This window comes from Crocodylus siamensis, chromosome 3, assembly GCF_052110815.1.
Source record: "Crocodylus siamensis isolate JL-2025a chromosome 3, ASM5211081v1, whole genome shotgun sequence".
NCBI classification, from domain to species: domain Eukaryota; kingdom Metazoa; phylum Chordata; order Crocodylia; family Crocodylidae; genus Crocodylus; species Crocodylus siamensis.
Genome location: NC_143397.1, coordinates 61,710,888 through 61,731,825, shown reverse-complemented (window position 1 = coordinate 61,731,825; position 20,938 = coordinate 61,710,888).

Genomic DNA, 20,938 nt, shown 5'->3' with positions numbered 1-20,938 from the left:
TTGGCAGGAACACTCAGTTAAGTCAGATGGGTCACATTGCTTCCTGACCTGTATTGAAGAGTTCATGTGGCTCAGGAAGTGCACAGGCCAACCAGAGGTAATGGTCTCCTAAAACTTGGTCTTGACCAAAGGAGACAATCTGCTGAGCAACTTGAATGTAGAGGGTAGCCTAGGTGACAGCAACCATGAAACCATCATGTTCACTGTCCTTTGCAAAGCAGGCAAATCAGCTAGCAGGGCTGATATTTTGGATTTAAAGAAAAATGAATTTCAGCAGGGTCAGGCCAATAGTAGGGGAAGTGCTATGTGACCAGAGACCAAAGGTGAAAGGAGTGTGTTAAGAGTGGTTGTTTCTTAAGAACACGATCCTCGAAGCACAAAAGAAATCCATTCCCATGCAGAGGAAATGTAGCAGGACTAGTAAGCCCTTTTGGCTTAATATCATGGTCCTTTTGAAAAAGAAGAAAGACGCAAATAAACAATGGAAACTTGGGACAGTCCCCAAGGAGGACTATACAACAATGGCCCACACTTGTAGGGAGTAGATAAGAAAAGCTAAGGCAGAAACTGAATTTAAACTAGCAACAGCAATCAAGAACAATAAGAACTCCTTCTTTAGGTATGTAGGGAACACAAGGAAAACAAATGGAAGTCTGGGGCCATTGCTTAACAATTCAGGACAGTTGGTTACCAACACTCAGGAGAAAAATGAACTTCTGAATGACTACTTTGCTTCAGTATTTCACCAGACTAAGGGGAAAATCATACTAGATAGGGTTCAGAATGGGCATGGTGGGAATTACCTCCTTCCTACGGTTGACGCTGAGCTGGTGCATGATCAGTTAGAAAAGTAAGACATTTATAATTCAGCAGGACTAGATGAACTTAATCTGAGAGTGCTGAAGAAACTGGCTGAAGTCATCGCGGGACCTCTGGTGAAACTCTTCCAAAATTTGTGGCACTCAGGGAAGGTTCTTGAAGACTGGAAGAGGGCCAATGTTGTGCCCATCTTCAAGAAGGGGAGGACCCAGGCAACTATAGGTTAATTAGCCTAACTTCTATTCCAGGGAAAATCCTGGAAAAATTCATCAAGGAGTCTATGTGCAATACGCTTGCAGAAGGTAGGATTCTAAATGACAGCCAGGATGGCTTCATCGCAGGCAGGTCTTGTCTTACCAATCTCGTCTCCTTCTATGACCAGGTAACTCACCACATGGATAAGAGAGAAGAGGTCAACATTGTATACCTAGACTTCCAAAAGTCCTTCAATCTGGTATCCCATGATGGTCACACAGGAAAATTGGAGGATTGCGGGCTTAGCTGTTCAACAGTTAGCTGGGTAAGAAACTGGCTGCCAGGTAGGACCCAGAGAGTTCTAATGAACAGATCTGTGTCGTCCTGGTGAGAAGTGGCCAGTGGTGTCCCTCGGGGTCCATCCTTGGTCCAGTGCTTTTCAACATCTTTTTCAATGATTTGGATGTTGGGGTGAAGAGCTCACTGGCCAAGTTCACGGACAACAAGTTATGGGGGAGTGTGGTCATGCTTGAAAATAGGCTGCGGATACAGGCAGACCTAGACAGGCTGGCAAGTTGGGTGGATCAGAACCAAATTAAGTTTAAGATTGAGAAGTGTAAAGTGCTCCATCTGGGGATGAACAATCCCCAACATACTTACAGGCTCAGTGGTGCCAAATGTACTAGCACCATGACTGAAACGGACCTAGAGGTAATAATAGACCATAGTATGAACATGAGCTGTCAGTGCAATGCTGTAGAAAGCAGGGCAAACAATACTATGGCATGCATCAACCGATGCATCTCAGGCAAAAATCAATGCACCGTTACTCAGAATTGGTGAAACCACGGCTGGAGTACTGCATCCAGTTCTGAGCACCGCACTTCAACATGGACATGGAAAACTTGTGAGAGTCCAGAGAAGAGCCACCCATACGAGGAAAGCTTGAGGGACCTGGGTCCCTTCAGCCTAAAAAAGAGAAGGCTGAGACAGGACTTGGTAGCAGCTTACTGCTACATCAGGAGCATACATCAAGGGCTCAGTGAACAACTGTTCACCAAGGCACCCTTGAGAAAAACCAGGAGTAATGACCACAAACTCCTGGAAGACCATTTCAGGCTTAATGCTAGGAAAAAACTTCTTCACAGTGAGGGTGTCCAAACTGGAACAAATTCCCTCCAGAGGTGGTGCAATCACCTACTCTGGAAATCTTCAAGAGGAGACTGGATGGTCACTTTGCTGGGGTCAGCTGACCTAGTGCAGGGGACCTGGACCAGATGATCTTGCAAGGTCCCTTCCAACCCGTAACAATCTATGATTCTACAAATGCATATTAAGCTTAAGCACATTAAGCAATTTTGGCAGGTGTCTACATGCACAGAGACTTAGTCCCAAGTCCCTTCAGCCCTGCTATGTGCCCCTGTGGCCACTGGGGGGAGCTCCAGCCTCTGGCCACATGGCTTCCAGCACTTAGCAGCCATCTTGGAAGTTCTGATCCCTATCCAACCCCTTCCCTGCCCAGAAGCTACATGACCAACACAGGGGCAGCACGTGCCAGCTCCCTCCCTGCCCACCCTGCCTTCCTGCACCATGACTTCCCCTGGCCCTGCCCCTGCTGATGGTGTCCAGTGCCCCAATGCTCCAGCCCAGCCCCTGCCAGTGATGACCAGCACCCTGCACTGCTGCTGGCTGTGGTGCTGGCCCTGCTGGCCCCAGCACACCTTTCCGCCTCCCCCACCCTACCCAAGCCCCAGGACAGCCATGCACTGGGCAGTGTGGGCCAGAGTACTGGACATGAGAGGCCCTGCCCAACCCCCTCCTCTTGCACTCCCAGCTCCAGCCCACCTGCCCCACCACCCACACACCTTCTACCCCCTGCCCACTCCCAGCACCAGTCTCATGACATACACTAGTGAAACCACCACCCTCCCAAACCTCCAACAATAAAAAACCCATTTCCCCAATGTTCAAACTATATACAACAGTTTCTCAGTCTGTCATTGTCCCAGAAAGGGGGGGCCATGGGATGGAGTCATCTAGGAAGCAGAGCCCAGAAGGCAAGTGGCCAACACCACAGCCTCAGGCCATTCTCCCTTGGGTCTGGGGGCCATGGTAGTCACAGTGAATGGTGTGCTCCTTCATTGGTGACAATGGCTGCTGCTCCAGAGCAGGTGGCTTCCCCTCTGGCTGCATGGGGACAGGGCCAGCGTCCCCTGACAGAGGTGCACTTGGCACCTCTAAGTCCTCAGGGGTATAGCCTGTGTGTAAGCAGTGGGGATAGGCCAGGAGCGTGACAGAGGACCCAAGGCAGGGCCCAGCTGCTGGGAGGCCTGCAGGGATGGGGATGGATAGCAGGCAGTGGGGAGCAGGCACATGACCACCAGGCCCAGGATGGTGTCTAGGGTCCTATGTTCCTCCTCCGCAGCCTCTGCTGCCCAGCATTCAGCAGCCATCTGCTCCCATAGATGCCACAGGAGCTTGTTCTCCAGGGCCATGAGCTGGGCCCGGAACAACTCTTCCTGGGCAACATCCTGTGCCCACTCTGCCACTGCCTGCACCTCTTACCCCTCAGCCAGCTCTACCGGGCACTGAAGCAGGCGAGTTGGATTGCATACCTGCTGCTGTCACAGCTGATGCATGTGGCAGGCTCTGGGGCAGGGTGGAGGTGTTAACGAATTAACCTAATTGCTTAAATCACAAGCAAGACTCTGAAAAGGAGGAAAAGGCAGAATGCCACATTTATTTATTACATGAGTTAGACAGAGTTTCTGACACACCATTCATACAAACACACACAAATCATCATGCACATCATCACACACAAACACATACACACAGTATTGTAGTGACTATAATTGCTTTAGTTGCTTATTTTGTTATTGACTATAATTTTTTAACTGTTTATTTTCTTATTTTTCTTTTTATATAAGGAAAAGATTTGATCATTAAGATAAAGTTAGTATTTGGAACTAACCATCTATTTTAAATTTCTTATTGCTCAGCATAACACCAATGTCAAATACATTTTATGATTTTAGACATGTTTGACTCATGACTTTAAAACTTAAATTTAGTATAAGGAAAATGCTTGTGTAAGGATTTATGGTATGTCTGGTTTATGTGGAAAGAGGTAATGAAAGAATAAATGATGGACATATGTGCCAGTGACACAAAAAGACAGGCCTCTTGCTGCAGGTGAAAATAGCCTCTGTGGTTTGACGGTTAAGAGCTGCAGCAACCTAGAGCCAGCAGTAAAGGATTACCAAACACTAAATCACACTTCATCCTGATGGCTGAAGACTACAAGCGATGGCCCCTGAAGATTGCAGACCACAAAGCCAAAAGATCATGACCTACCAATCCCAGCCTGCCAACAGGACGAGAAGGACGGCCTTCCCGTCTGACTCAGCGGAATCCATAGGCTCTATGGACAGCTATCACTATAAAGAATGAACACAAAGACAAGGCTTTGGGGCTCTTCCACCTGCAAGAAGGAGTTCTGGGCACATCCAACAAGACCTGACTCCAACTCTCTTGGTCAGCCTGGCTGGCCATCAGACTGACCTTGAGCAACTTTGAAACTTGGTAACACCTTAATCTTTGCAGGACTGTCTAACTTCTCTGTGTGTGTGTCATTGTATGAATGAATGAGTAAATGAGTATGCATGGGAATGAGTGAAGGAAATAACTTTACTGTTCTTTATTCTTTTTATGTTGTATGTTTTATGTTCCAATAAATGCAGCGTTGTGCCTTATCCCCTGATAAGATTTTGGCTTGTTTTTAATTCACATTGTATGCGCTGTGTGCACAACACACAGAACAACCATTCCATGCAGACATACAGACACCAGATATAGTTACCAGCAATAGCTGCTCATTGTTAACACAGGGTGGCCAACCCTGTGTTCACTGAGTAGCTGAGATGTTGAAGCTGATGATAGTGGTGGAAGACAGTAGCTAGAGCAGGATGAAAGCAGATGCGTCTGTGCTCCGGAAAGGAAGACAGAAGATTTCACCCACTTGGCATCATTTGGGTCCTCTTTTTATAGGGTTTGCCAGTGCTTGTTTAGCTTCTTGGGGTTTTTCCATGCTTAGTCTGTGTTTTAGCAGCTGCTTTGCATCCATCTTCTTATTTTAAATCAAGGTCACTTAGTTGTAAAAATGGGTTTTACCCCTGAAGTGTTCTTGTTGCCCATATGGCAGCATTTCTTCTTCTGTTATCTCCTTTGTGCCCTCAAGTTTCAAAGGGATTCTCCAGCTGTTTGTTAGTTAGTTACTGGCTGGTAATTTACACATTTGGTGCCTTGTTGGTTACATAAACAGTTACATCCTCTCTCCTTTTTCTCATGCAAAAACTCCTATTCATTCTTCACTCACCCCTTGCCCATATCCCTCTCATGCCCAGGGCATACAAAGTTCATTCACTTGCATCAAGCTTGAAGTGTTACAGAATAGAGTCAAGCAGCTACTTTCTAGAAGACAGAAATCAAATCATTAAATTCATGCTAGATTCAACTTAACTATTTAAAGGTTTAACCACATGCTACAGAGGTGTCCCTGATGTGGCTTCCCTGCTGGGACCACTGGGCTCTCCCCCACATCCAAATGTTGGCCCTGCAGAAGCAAGAGACAAGAAGCCTTTTGTGAGAGTTTACAACATTTCAGAGATAAGATGCTCTACATGTGGAGCCCCACATGCAGCACTGCAGTATTACTTTTGCTTTACTTTAGCAGACACAGAAACTCTTATTACTGTATTTCTTCACTTATAATCTGAAAAGGTATCTGTTGTATGTAAGAAAATATGGTATTTAACAGAACTTGACCTTCAAGGACCCACTTGGAATGACTCCCAGTTTGACAGCAAATTGTTGGTAATTAATTGAGAAGGTTTTTTATAACCATTTGTGCATGCAGCTTAGGATGATTTCATCTAGAGCATACTTCATCTTGATTATGAAAGTGTCATGTAGGATAGTGTCAAAAGTCTTAATAAAGTCAAGATATATCACAGCTACAGTTTCCCCCTTATTCATTAGGCCAGCTATACCATCTAAGAAAAAAATTAAATGTGTTTCACATTCTCAGGTTGGCTCTTTTTTAATGCCTTATTTTCTTCCAAGTGCTTACAAATAGTTTATTCAATAATTTGTTTCAGAATCTCACTGAGGAGCAAGGTTTGGCTCAATGATCTACAATTTCCTAGATCTCTTTTTCTTTTCTTTTTGTAAAAATAGGTACTATGCTTGCCCTTTGCTGGTCTGCTGGGACTTCTCCTGTGCTCTGTGAGTTCTGAAAGATAATTGCCAGTGCTTCAAAGGTTACTTCCACTACTTGATAAATTAACCTGAGTCAAATCTATTTGCATAACTGGTGGAAGAGGAGTTTGTAATATACCACTGGATGTGTACATGTCCCATTTGTCTCTAGGGACTGACTTCCTTGTTGATTTTTCTCATTTGTGATTTTTCTCATTTGTCAGTGAATGATACTTGATATTTGACTTAAACTATAGGTATCTTAACTGCATTTTGAGCCATTTGTTATGTATATAATCTATCATAAAGCATTATACTTCCTAATTTTAAATGTAATGACCCCATCAATGTGAATAATGCCTCCTCCTCTCTACTTCCCCACCCTCACATATATACTGTATAGCAGGGGTGCACAATTATTTGACCCACGGGCCACATAGGGAGTTTTGGGGAGCTGCCACAGACTGGGTCAGCACCGCAGCCCTCACAACAGCTTACCAAATCTCTGTATGTGGGATGGAGTGGGGGGAGCTGGAGTGGCAGCTACAGCAGGTTCAGCCCCTGCCCTACCTTTTTACAGCTCCTCCCCAGTGCCATTGCCTCCACCCCACAAGAGCGCCCCACAGCTTACACCAGCTCCCAGTCTGTGTACCAGAAGCAGCACTGGATGGGTGCTGGCATCAGAAGCTTCCCCCTTGGAATTGGGACATCTTCCCAGGTCCACAGGTGATGCTGCTACATCAGTGTATCAGCTGCAGTCCCCGGCAGTTGCCCCAATCCCCAGTAGAAACCTGCAGGCAGTGTCCACAGCTGCTGCCAGTGTGCACCCAGCGCTGTTTCGGGTACAGAGCAAGAGCTGGCATAAGTTTTGGATGGGGCCAGGACATGCCCACCTGCCTGACATGATATGGGAGCTAGAACCACCACTACCTATGGATCAGATCCTATGACTTTGTGGTGGCTAACCAGCAAGACAGATACAATCAATTTGCAAGGGAAATCCAGCCTGCAGGCAGTATTTTGGTGTGCCATTGTCCCCTCCCTCTCTCCCAAAAGACTTAATTCAGTCTTAACAGCCTCTAGCAATCTTCAGGGTTGTTCAATGAGCTGAGCTTAAGAACAACTGAACTAACTGCTAGAAGCAGAACATTAGATATGGTTGCAGTAAAATTCTATAGCACTTACATAATAATAAAAAATTAGTATTTATATTACACACAAAGAGAACAAAAAAAGTTGAAATTGGTTCATTTACCCTTAGCTACCGATTTTCTCCTATTCCATACTCATTTGTCCAGCGTAGCTCAGGACTGCTTTACAAAGTTCTATTCTAATAGTTATTATTTTCATTTTAGGAAGTAAATCAGTTCCATATGGGTTGCTAGCAATCTCCTAGGCAGCATGAACGAGGGTGGGGGTATATTCAATCATAATTGTTTTGTCAGAAAAGAGCCCCTAATTATGGTGATAAATGAATTAAGAAGAGTATGGCTCTGAGTTTTCAGTGCAGTCTATCATTAATTCCTTTGTCTAAAGTAATTAAACATATGCTGTTTGTGTAACGTTTTCAGCTCCTTTTCCTAGTAGCCCTAATTCTCCCATAGTGGAGTAGTGGAACATGCATTGCCTTGAAAGACTGGGGAATCTCCACCATTAAGCTTTACACTTTGGGATAAATAAACAATGTGCAGGACGATTTAAACACAGATATCCCTGCCTCAAGCAGGGGCTTAGGCTAGCTGGCCTCCTGATGCATGCGTCTTCCAACTTTATTTTTCTATGGTGATATAAACACATAGCCAAATATGAGCAAGAACATGAGAAGTTGTAGAGGTGAAGGAGTAACGAAATGTCAAGTGGATTCCACGGGATCTGATGAGGAAGTCTAATTCATGAAAATAACTTCAATCACACAATGTTGAGATGATTATATATGATCAGACTGGAACAGGAATAACCACAATTCTTTAGGGCATATGGGTTATTTGGTTACTGTCTGCCATGTCATTTCTGGCACTTTCCTCTGAACCATCTGATAATAGACGGGAGGCAGGACTAGAAGGATTACTGACCTAATCCATTATGGCAGTTTCTAAATTCCTGTATTCTCGGTCAAATATGTTGCAAGTGCGATCCTATTTACATCCTGCTGCTTGTAGCATGCTAGTCTAATATGGTTTTGGAATTTATTGCTGTCACAGCTGTTTCCTCCCTCTTTATTGCCTCTTTTATAGTAGTTTTTGTGCCCTGAGGTATCCTGGAAAAAAGAGCAGCTGAAGCATCATAACACTGTCATAAAAACAATGTTCACTAACATGTAGTGATGTAACAAGGTCTAAGGTGTTATGCTTTTTCTGGCCTCTGAAAGTCTTCAAAACCCAAAATGTACTGAAGTGGGAGATCAACTTTTTTGTGCCAGTCTGACTCCCTTCCTTTGCCCAGTCTGCTGTTCTGCTTTCTGCGCCCTGCCCTATCTGCTGCCATACTGATCAGCCATGAACAATTACAAACACGCTTGTGGTATGTGAGAGACAAGTTAGCCATCTGTGTACTAAAGCAAAACAAAGCAATCAGCATCTGTAATGTAGAATCAAATGGAAAATTACTACTACCAGGTTAGAGACTGTGATTGGAGAGTGGGCAGAAAACTGTTTTCCCAATCCACGACACCTTTGGTTTTCAAAAAAATTCCCATTCCTCATCAGGATAATTTCAGACTCATTTCATTTTGTGTGTACTGTGTCTCAGGGAAGAGCTATCACCACATCTCACTTCAGTGTGCTAGTCAACAATAAGGTACATTGAAAACATGTCTAAATTCCTTTTTAAAAAAGGGAAAATAGAGATGTGAACTGACTTTTCTGTGAGTCTCAGTATCATAGACAAGTCATAGTTAGAAGGGCATCCTTTTGACAATACCAGCATTGTTATTCTATGTCACTAGTTGCAATTTGGGGTGGGGGGGGAAGACCTCCAGAAAGTCCCATCTCTATCATGTCAGGAAAATAGCCCTTTAAGGAAGAGCTCCATGTTGAAACAAGATTGAGTAGGTACAAACTGACCAAGAATAAATTTAGATTGAAAATCAGATTAAGGATTCTTACCAACAGAGCAGGTGGGTTCTGCAATGTCCTGTTGATAGGAGTATGCGGGATGGAATCTAATCCTAAAATGAAACTTGATCATTTTATGGAAAAAAAAAAGGTTTGATTGTGATAACCCAGAACTGGGCCTAGTGACCCTGGAAGAATTGCAGGTCCTATTAGTGCTGTCTGGACTTTTCCAATTTAGTGGGATTCATAGATTCAAAGATTGTAAGGCCGGAAGGGACCTCAGAAGATCATCGGATCCAGCCCCCTGTACCAAGCAGAAAAGACAACTGGGGTCAGGTGACCGCAGCAATGTAACTGTCTAGTCTCCTCTTGAAGATTTCCAGGGTAGGTGATTGCACCACTTCTGGAGGGAGCTTATTCCACAATCTGGAAACCCTGACTATAAAGAACTTTTTCTTAAAGTTGAGCCTGAATCGGTCTTCCAGGAGTTTTTGGCCATTGCTCCTAGTTTTCTTCTCGGGTGCCCTAGGATGAAGAAATCAGGATCATTAAAGGTATGAAGCTGGCAGCTACACTTTCATCCCCCTAATACATGCACCCTGTACTGAGGACCAGGAGATGGCAAGGACAAAAAGAAAATATGGTTGTAAGATCCCAGTCTGTCACGAAAGGATCAAATTGCAACTTTTTGGAGGGGAACGGAGGAAAAGCTCTCTCTCAGGACTCCCCCAAGAAGCAGCCTTATTTGGTTTCCCTTGCCTGAGAGGAGCCCCTGCAACCAGCCCTAGTGTGGCTTCATAAGAAGCAAGTCTCTGGATTTGAGACCCTGGCTCTTCTCAGTCCCTGGCTTCCCTGGCGACCTCTAGCACTCTGAGAACTCCTTCTTTTTGGTCAGTTTCCAAGGACAGAGTGTTTTCCTCCCCTTCCAGGGAACTCACTAATAAGAAGGGGCTCCTAGAGGTGTGGGGGGGAGGGTGCCACCTACCCCTGAACTTTAATGGAAATAGAAGAAAAAGTATAATGATAGGATATCTTATTTTGAAAGCAACTGAGCAGAAGTACCAGGGCCCAGAGGCAATACACTGAGCAATGAGTTTTCTCCCCCTCCCATCCCAAAGCAATCCCACAAATCATCTAGAATACAGCTCAGAAAAAAAGTCTTTTTGAATCTGTTTAGCCCCAGTCATTCTCCCTAACCACAAGGTGCAATGCCAAGGAACTCAGCAACCTGGCAGGATTTTTACATTAATTTAAAGAATACAGTCTGGGATATTTATACCATCTGCTGCCCAGGTGTCTGTCAAGAAAAGGAGGGTGGACAGATGGGGACACGAGTCCCCAAATGCCATTTGGAGGCAAGTATTCACTGTACTGTTAAAAGCAGATGAGCACAAAGTCCAGTGGCCAAAATGCTGGCTCATGTAACGAGAGAATGAAGCCAGGTGTCACAATACTATTTCTGAAGCTAGGGAGTATGCTAAATCTAATCATTCTCTACTCTCCCATATACAGACCTATAATTTGCCTGTGTAATCACACACATCACATATAATACACTCACAGACATATTTCTTAGTGAATGCAAGACTTTGTGCTGTGACTGCCTGCCTCAAAAATTAAATGACAGCTTTAAAACCCCCTACACAGCGTGTTATCCCTCTGCAGAGACTTGGCATAAAAATAGCCAAGGTCTTTCTAAAAGTACTTTTGTTGTTAAGTATCTGGACTGATTCTTACGCTGCCTATGGAGCAGACAAAACCAATGACGCCTCTGGGAGGTGTAGGTACACAGGTATTTGCTTTTATACTATACTAGGCTCATTGGCTTGGAGTTGCACTCTAGGGAATTGAGTGTTTACAAGAGGACGGCAATGCATAACAGCATTCCACCACAAGAGCACACCTGCTTCTAGGATCAATTCTTTCAAAGACTAGCTGGGGCCAGTCACACTTTTTCCACCCTCACATTCAAGTTGCGTGTCTTGGGTTACTAATTGTATTCTGCCTTAGGTTTCTTTGAACTTTTAACACCACGATGGGCTTGATCTTGGAGGGTGCAGAGCACAGTGGCCTCAAGCCAGGAGAGAACTTAAGCTCGTAATTAGTTTCAAGCATGTGAGCATTATTTAAAGCTAATTACGTGCTTAAGTGCTTTTCTGGACCTAGGCCAGAGTGCTCAGCACTACACAGGATCAAGCCCTAGTGGTGAAACACCACACTTCTTGTACACAGTTGAAATGACCAGTGATCTACTTATAACTAATTAAATCTTGGCCAAGAACATAGCAGGTTTTTTTATAATTAGTATTAGAGGCTAATGCTGCGGGGAGATACTCATATTTTCCTCCATTATAATACTTCAGTTTTTCACAGGTATACTTTAGCTCTCTAAAAGGGCAGTGTCAGTTATAGCAGTACAAGAATTCCTTTTTTTGCCCCTTCCCAAAAACCTGCTTAGAAGAGTTTGCTGTTTTGGGTCAAATCTCTCTCAATTCTTAACTTGCTTAACTGCCTGAGATAAAAGGAGTTTGCACTCCCAGAAATGGGAGGCAATGGTTAGCAATTTATAGGTTGTACAGATCTTTCCCCACCTTCCACCCACCAACATCTGCATTAAACTACCAATTTTTGCTCTGTGAGTATATGCATTGCCAAGCATGTCTTGCCTGAAAATAAAAACACCTGCTTTTTATTTGAAGGAAGAATAAACTATATATTTTCAGCCATCCACATGACACTGCTTATTGTTACGCTTGCTCTTTGTAATTCTACAGGAGCTGAGTCAGAAGCTGAAAATAATATTTTTAAAGGTGAACTGCACATCCCTTGTGAAAAGCTCAACAAAATAGGCTTTTTGGAAGAGATCAAAATGGGAACTTGGCATAGAAGTAGGTAATTCATTTACAACCCATCTGCTAAAGCTGTACTTGCTTTACTCCCATTTATAGGTGGTGGATGCAGGTCATGGGTCCTTTGACCACTCCTGCTATTGGAAACATGCACAGGACCTGCAGTACACAGTGGTATCACATAACAACTTTGTAGGGCACAGTGGAGTTTAATTGAGATGGGGTAACCTGTTTTTCAGCCAAGCTCTGGACCTCTACCAAGACACAAATGCCACCCCTTCCCACCCCCCTCCATTCACTTCCACTTCATGTGCAACAAATCCCTGCAATTAGGCAGTGTAGGTGGATTAGACCACTCCTGAGTAGATGCCAAGGCGCTGTTCTCCCTCCGTCCAGAGGCAGTGGCTCTGAGAGGTGCATTCAGGTCTCGTTTAAGACATCTTTTCTGCCTAATTGCTACACTTGGTTGTGTGAGAAGCAGAAGCAAGCGGAAGGGGCTCATTTCTGAAGGTTTTACTTGGAGGCACCACTGACATGGCTTAAGTCACCTTTACGCAGTATAGTCAGTGTACAGCTCTCCCATGAACTGGAACCATGGTTCCAGGGGTGTCTATTGCATTCTGGGTCTCCCAAAACTCCAAAGGGTGTCATTCCAGTACAAAAGAAACTAAAAAAGAATGTAAGCTTTACAAATTTGAGACCTAAACAACACATTTTGCAGTATTTTGAGATCAGTTGCTATGCTGAGGAAATGACAGCTGTAACCTCCACTCACTTCACTTTCTTAGAGGTCATGTTGCAACGTGGAATCAATATATATTGCAAATGAAGTTATTCACTTTAAACAAAACCTGTGTAAATTTGATTCTGCAAAAGTTGGTGTGATAGGGTGATTAGCATGCCTGTCACTAAGAGAGAAGTTTCTAGAAGCAGTTCAGGCAATAATCAAGGAAGACAGCTGACCAGAAGGTGTCCTGAGGTATGTATTAGCCCAGGGGGGCAGTCCTTCCCTGGCAGCTGACAGGCTGCTGAGAGTGTGACTCTGGCTCACACCAAGTATGTTTGGAGTAGGCAGCTACAGGGCTAGCAGAGCACCCTGCATGCAGTCTGAGGGCTGGGGAGTAGCTGGTGATTTGGGTTTAAGGGGAGGGTAAGGAGACCTAAACTGGCCCAGGGAGAGAGGGTCAGAGGACCCAGAGAGAGAACAGAGGGCCAGAGGGCCCAAGGAGCAGGCAGGGTCAGGGTGCCCATAGGTCTCACTGGCCTAGAAGCAGGGCTAGAGCTCAGGAGGGGCTGAAGGCCAAGAAGGGCCACAGTTGGAGACTGGCAGGGCTGGAGAGCCCATGGGTCTGAACTGGCCTAGGAGCAGGAGCAGGGTCTAAGGAGAGGCACAGAAGGCTGGGAGGGCCACAGCCAGAGACGGGGGTGGGGGGAGGAGGGTGGAATGCCCATAGCCCAGAGAGGGGCTGGTATAAGGACAAACAGAGCCAGAAGCCCATAGCATGGTTATGGTTTGATTAGTATGTGTGACATCTGAGAGGCATGGGTGTGAGTACCGGGAAGGACAGAGCCCACAGAATTAGCAATGAACAGGGACACCTGCATGGTAGAGAGAGAGTGAGATCTTATGGGAATCCCGGGGGCAGCCTCCCATTTTTTTAAAATCATAACAACATCAAGGTATGGCAGGTGATGAGAAAGGGAAATTGCCCAGACACAGCAAGAGAGTGAAGTTGATAAGGGCCAAGGGGGCTGCAGAGGCATCACGACCACCCCAGGAATGCGACCCTGTTACAGCAGGCTTAAAGTAAGCATGTGCTGAGTGCTTTGCTGACTGTATACTTGAGCTGTGATTAATTTTAATATTCACTATTCAGTTTCCTTTTAAAGCCCTTCAACATACCTCTTTTCTTGCAGGCACAGCTAACAATAATTTACAAATGTTTTAAACATTTCAGAGGCCCTAGCAACATAATACGAGTCATTGCAGAATAGGTCAGTACTTATACATTTTTGTCATTTAGCCTACATGTGTTATATCTTTATCCTCAGTGGATGGAGGAAGCTAATCAGGAAAAAAAGTCTTTATCCCTACAGGATAAAATGCTTGTTACGTTTGTATCTCCATAGGGAAATGGGAGTGTATTAGAGAGATTTCCCAACTATATAACTGTTCCAAAAAAAATGAGAAATGCAGATCCCTTATCAACTTAAAGCATGCAGAATAATTACAAAGCCAAAGTAGATAAAGTTAAAGAGCTTAGAAATTAATTCTAAATTATGTTTGATAATAAAGCCATTTATTTATCAAAAATTCAAAATAGCTTCATTAGCATTGTATTATTCATCTGAAGGTCAGAAAACAAGCTGCTTTTCAGATAGCCCTGGGATTAAGAGTACAGCAAGCATTATTTTCTCTTTAATCTAAGGATAATATCTTTATAATTAATCATTTTAATTCATTAAAATAAAAGTTGCATAGGTCCATTCAAAACCCAGTTTCCATTTATTTCACATACAGCCATGATGACCTATATTATCCTATTAGCATGAAGTAATGAATGTCCACTATTTCTCAGTCTTTCCAATGAAAGGAATTCCATTGTAAGTATTTGTAGCTGGGAACCACATACAGCATAGAGACAAACCTTGCCCTATCCTGGAGGCTACAGAGATCTCCCAAACAAGGTGGCTCTGACATGGCAAAGGGTGGTGCTAGATTTAATGACTGCGCAGGGGCTCAGTTCCATGGGGCCCCCTCCCTAGCAATATGAAGAGAAAGAAGTAGGGGTATGTTCAGAGGAACATTTGTTGTACAGGTTTTACTCTGGCTCTGCCTTACTGGAAGTATATTTCTACTGGCAAGACTACTTAAACCATAAGTTTAAAGAGGCCTTTGCCATAATGCTGACCCATGACTTGGAAGGGAGAATTCATCCCCAGCTGACTTTCCACAGAGATGCATGATGCCTAATTAATTATTCAGCTGGATCTCTAGGTTTGCCTGCTGCTGTTGTACATCAGATAAGGGAAAAGGAAAAAAGCCCTCTGCCTCATCTTCCATACTCCACAAATAAAACCAAGTAAGACAGGTAACTATTAGGCCATTAAATCTAGCAAAACTTTCTTTAATCCGTTGATTAAATATCAAGGGGAGCATCTACACGAGACACTAACTGCACAGTAGCCTAATAACACTGTGCAATAGCATGCTGGGCAAAAACCATGCTAATACACTACTGTGCAGTAGTATTAAGCTACAGTGCAGTAAGCATCACTAAAAACCCATGCACCAGGTGAGTTACTGTGCACTGATTTAGTACTTGGTTATCCAGGTACTAACCTTAATGTGCAGTAACTATGGCGCATTAATGAACGTGTAGATACACCTAAGCAGTATTAATTTTAGGGTAGTAATAACAGTATTGAACTATGCAAAGCTCCCATTGTTCAGTGATTTTATAATAATACTTGAAGTAACAGATAAATAGAATTGCTATCCTTCCTCCACTAGTGGTAATATGTCTCCAGTTTTCTTCTCTGTAAGCAGGTGCAATCATCAAGGTCATATCAAAGAAGTGTCTGCATTTCATATTTGCAATCTATTTCCTTTTTTGTTTTGTTAGCATTTTCTCTTGTACATAATAATTATTGCAGACCTGTGCCAACTTGTATTGTTAATATCCAACTGCAATCTCTTTCAAAGGGAAATGTCAAAGATTAAATTCAAAGGAAGGATGACATTTCAGTCTGTATATTCCATAAATAATGGTTCTTCTGTAGTTTCTGGAATCTTTAGTGGCAGAAAATGCAATGTTTAAAAGAAAAGCTCAAGTGAATCTGGGCTTATAATCCCATGTCAGAAGAGATCTAGACCACCTGATTTTCTTTCCAGAGGTGATAGGTGCTTGAAAAAAATGGGCAATAAAATGTACCTCATTCAAAGATGTTCATGCCTCAGTTGCAAACTATTGACATCACTTCATTATCAGAAAAACAATATAAGTTAAACTGTACTATGGCTTTTCTTGTATCTGACTGTATGAGAGCAAGATCCAGTTCCACCAGTTACACTGGTGGCATAACTACTGGTGGGTGACTGGGCATGAGCTGCAGGTGCTGTGTTAAAGGAAGTGCTGGTAATACTTGGGATGAGGGTGGAAGGGGTCACAGCAGCATGTGGGAAGAGGGTGGGAATCAGAGAGAGGGTGGCTAGGTGCCACTGAATTTAGCATCACCAAGTCCAGTGGCAATGGGATCTGGTGGCACTTGACAACAGGAGTGGCTGTAGAGGGTGTTAATGCTCCTTCCCCCTGGCTATGAGCAACCCCAACAGTTACCCCATGCATATTTATCCATTATCTTAGTTTAAACTTAGACTACCTATTGTATTCTTTTGGCCCTGGCAGTGTGCAAATGATGCCAATTTAGGCTACTTCTATATTTTTTCTAATCCCTAGCATAGGAGTCATAGGTGATAGACAAATTAGATCTATAATAATTTGACTTAGTTCTTCTCAAGAAACAGCTCCTCTTCCCACCTCCCCCTACCCTTCACACCAGAGTGTCTTCCTGTTACTAATTTGTACTGCAATAGGAATATGTAACAAAGATAGTTGGTCCACAGTTATAATGTAGAAGGCAGAGAGAGTTAAGGTTTCTGAAGAGATACACAATGGATATGAAGCTAACAAATATGGGGTGAGTGGGAAGAAAAAGGGTCTAAGAGCAAACTGGCCACATTTACACACATAATTCCTTGCAATATGCCTAAGCCAGAAGAAGGTGTGTAAAGTACATAGTGTGTTAGTAACACAAAAGAGGTAGCCTATACAGGAAAATGGACTGACATAACTACAGTAAATATACAGTGAATAATACAGTATGTATTTCCTATATTACTGTTTTGCATTATATATTTCCTATATTTCTGCTTTCCTTGCATGATATCCAGGGATCAAAAAAAGCAGGGGGGAAAAACAGCAACATACGCTTGGCCAGCACATGCTGCTGAAAAGCGGAACCGGGCCACCCGGAGCCACACTCCACTGTCAGCCAGGCTCCGTGTGGCAGAATTGCCATGACTGTAGCCCCGGAAAGCCCCCAGTACCTCAAGTAAGGCTGCTGGAGCCAGCCTCCCCTACTCCACCCAGGGCAACTTGCCACTTGCCAAAGCATATTTGGCACAGGCATTTCTCAGGGACAAATAACAGCAGCACAAGGTGGACACCCATGCACGTCTGGAGATCAGGTTTGACACAATTTATTTTTCATAAATCCATGCTAGCTGCTTGTGATCAGCCTGTCCTCCTCCAGATGCTTGCAAATGGCTTTATTTAGGATATGCTCTAGGAACTTCCCAGGTATCAATGAGAATAGCTCTTCAGATCTTCCTTCTTGCCTTTTTAAAGAGGAGCACTACACTGGCCTTTACCAAGCCCTCTGGTACTTGGCCTGTCTCCCATGATTTCATGAAGGTCATTGCCAAGAGCTCCAAGATCTCCTCTGCCAGTTCTTCAGGACCCTGAGATGAAGCTCATTTAGCCCTGCTGACTTGAATTCATTCAGACCCAACAAAAGCGCTTTTACTGTCATTTTTGTTATCTCCTCCCTCATCTTGCTCCCTGCCTTATCCAGATAATCCTTACTGGGTGTCTTGCTGCAGCTTAACTTTTTTGTGAAGACTGAGCCAAAGGAGCTGTTAAGTAGCTCCATCTTTTTCGTATCTTTGGTTAGGAGTTCCCCCTGGCTTGTTGACAGAGAACACACATATTCCTTGGTCCTTGAAACAGGGGGTGCCTTCTTGGGGCCAATTTGCCATTGGCAAATTGCCATCTGTTTCTGGGCCAACTACCCGCCTTCTCACCTGCCATGCCTTGATGATATTTGATTAGGATGTTAATTAGGCAGGAGGCTGCCCATTTCTTGCCCTAATGCCAGAGGGCACTATCCACAGCTCCGTTCCTCCTCTATACCGCAGCCCAAGCCTCGCAGATGGTTTTATTAATTTCTCTTTATGTTGGGGTCTCAGCTGCTGTGGGCTTACCTTCTCTCTCTCTAGCTAGACCAGTCAGTCAAAACCCACTAATTGGGGCTTGACTCACAGCTCTAGCTCTCTAAATCACTCAGGCTCAAGGCCCTCTGTTCCATTCTCTCTGCGACACCAGGCCTACTGGCCCTTCTACACTGTGAGCCCCTATGGTGCCCCCTTTGGCTTTTCCCCTCTTTCTGTAGTTAGGGCTTTTTGCCTAAGTCCACCTGCTAGGACCTGGCTTCAAGGCTCCTATCTCCCCTTCAAGCAACTTTGGGCTCATGGCCCTAGTGCAGCAACCCTAGTGCTGCAGGGCTTCCTGGGCCCCCTATCACAGTGCCCCTTGCCATTAATGAGGCCTCCTCCACCCCTATAGCCTCAACCACAAACAACCAGCCTTTCAATATCAAACGTAAACCATAGGTTTCTATGGCCATATAATGAAAAATAATAATAAAGAAATAAGAGAGGCAACATGCCCGCTTACTTTATGTGATTGTGCTTCTGGCTCACAGCATGGTGTATGTATTCTTCCCAAAGAGGTGGCTGCAGCTGCACCATGGTCATTGGGAGTCCCCTTCTCTGCTGCCTGTCTTGCAGTTTATAGGGTTATGGCCTTCCCCTTCCTGTCACCTGACCAGCTGGCAGGGCTCAATCCTTAACCCCTACTTGACCAGCTGGCCATGCACAGAAGGTTCAGGGTTTAAAGGGACCACCCTATTTCTTGGTAACAGGGCTAGGGTTCTCTGTTACAGTCCTTCTTTTCTGGCCAACATACTTATAGAACCTCTTCTTGTTATCCTTAACCTGTTTTGCCAGATGCAACTCATTCTTTATCTTTGTCTCCCTGATTTTGTGCTTGCAGGTTCTTGCTATTTCCTTGTGTGTGTCCTTGGTACCTTCCCATTCTTCCATTGCCTGTATGCCTTCTTTTTGCATTTGAGGCATTTTAAAAGTTCCTTGTGCAGCCACACTGGTCTCTTATCATTCTTCTTGTGTCAGGATACTTTCTTATTGGGCTTCCAATCCTATCACCTTTAGAAGTTCCCAGCCCTCCTGGGCACCTTTATCCTTCAATCTGTTCTCCCATGACACCATGCCTATTAGCTTCTTGAGTTAGATGAAATCTGCCTTTTTGAAAACTAGTAGCACCCTAATTTTTCTGATCTCATATATCCTCTCTCTCAGGATCTGGAATATAGCATATTGTGATTGCTTCTTCCCAAGTTACCCATCATTTTCACACCCTCCACCAGTTCTTCCCTGTTGGTCAGGACAAGATCCAAAATAAATGATCCCCACATTGTCTCCCCCACTTTCTGGAAGATAAAAGTTGCTCTCCACACAAATTAGGAACTGGCTTGATATTTTATGTTTGGCTGCATTGCTTTTCTAGCAGATGTCTGGAAAATTGAAGCCTCTCATCAGTACCATCCCATAGCATTTGGGTATATTCATCACCTGCTTGGGGAGTGCTTTCTGATTAGGTGGCCTATAATAAATCCCTACCATTGTATTGGTACTATATCTTTCACCTTTCATCTGAACCCAGATGCCTGATGCTTTGACAGCTTCTTCCTTCTGAACCAAGCAACAAGCATACATATTTTTGACATACAAGGCAACACCATGAACTTTTCCTCCAACCCTGAACTTCTGAAGCAGAGAGTGTAACCCTCAAGGTTCACATTCCAGTCATGAGCTGTCCCACCAAGTCTTGATGATGCTGATCATATTGTAGTTCTTCTCACAGGCTGCAGTTTCTAACTCATTTTGTTTATTCCCCATACTTCTCACATTTGTATACATGCATTGGATGCATTTTGCATTTTGACCCCCTCACTTCCTTTTCATGTCACTTGTTGCAGTCCTTTAGCTCTCTGGCCCTTTCCCAGAGTTGAGTTGCTTGTTCAAGTCCTTTCCCGTCTGTACTGTGTGCTCTGTTGTTGGAAGATTTTCATCACCATCCCACACAAAACTTAGTTTAAAGCCCTCCTTACCAGATGACGCCCAAAGATGCTCTTCCCCATTCTTGTCAGATGAATCTGATTTCTTGATAGCAGCCCTCCTACCAAGAACACTACCTGTTGTCAAAGCCAAAGCCTTCATGTTGACACCCTCATCTTAGTTACACATTCACTTGCAGGATATGATGGCCTCTGCCTGGACACCTGCCTTTCATGTGATGGATCAATGAGAACATCACACTTGTACTCCAAGCTCCTTAATCTTCTTGTCAAGAGCTCTATAGCCCCCTGAGATCTGCTCACTCTCTTCCTGGCAGTATCACTGGTGCTGACATAGACAAGCAGGAAGGGGTAGTGGGCCAAAGGACAGATAAGGTTTGGCAGACTCTCTGTGACATCCTGAATTTGGAATCTAGACAGGCAGCAGAGTTGCTCAGAGCTGTTTCTTAATGCATAATGTAACTCCTACGGAGGTATTCAGTTTTGGAGTCTAACTCAAACATGTCAGCCCCCCATTTCTGCTTAGTTTTTCATTCATTGTTATACTTATAATTTCTTTTAGTTCTTCAAGGATAGGAACACTCAAGGATAGGAACTTGAAGCTTCAGCTGACCCAGATGAAGGAATATTGTGCTTTAGCAGAGGTTTTCACACAGGCTGATATCCCATTCCTACCTCATTCCAATGCAGTTTTAGCTCTGTACATTTGCTTAGAGCAGAACTGTAGCTTCAGTATATCATTCCTCTGATAAGAGTTATTGCATG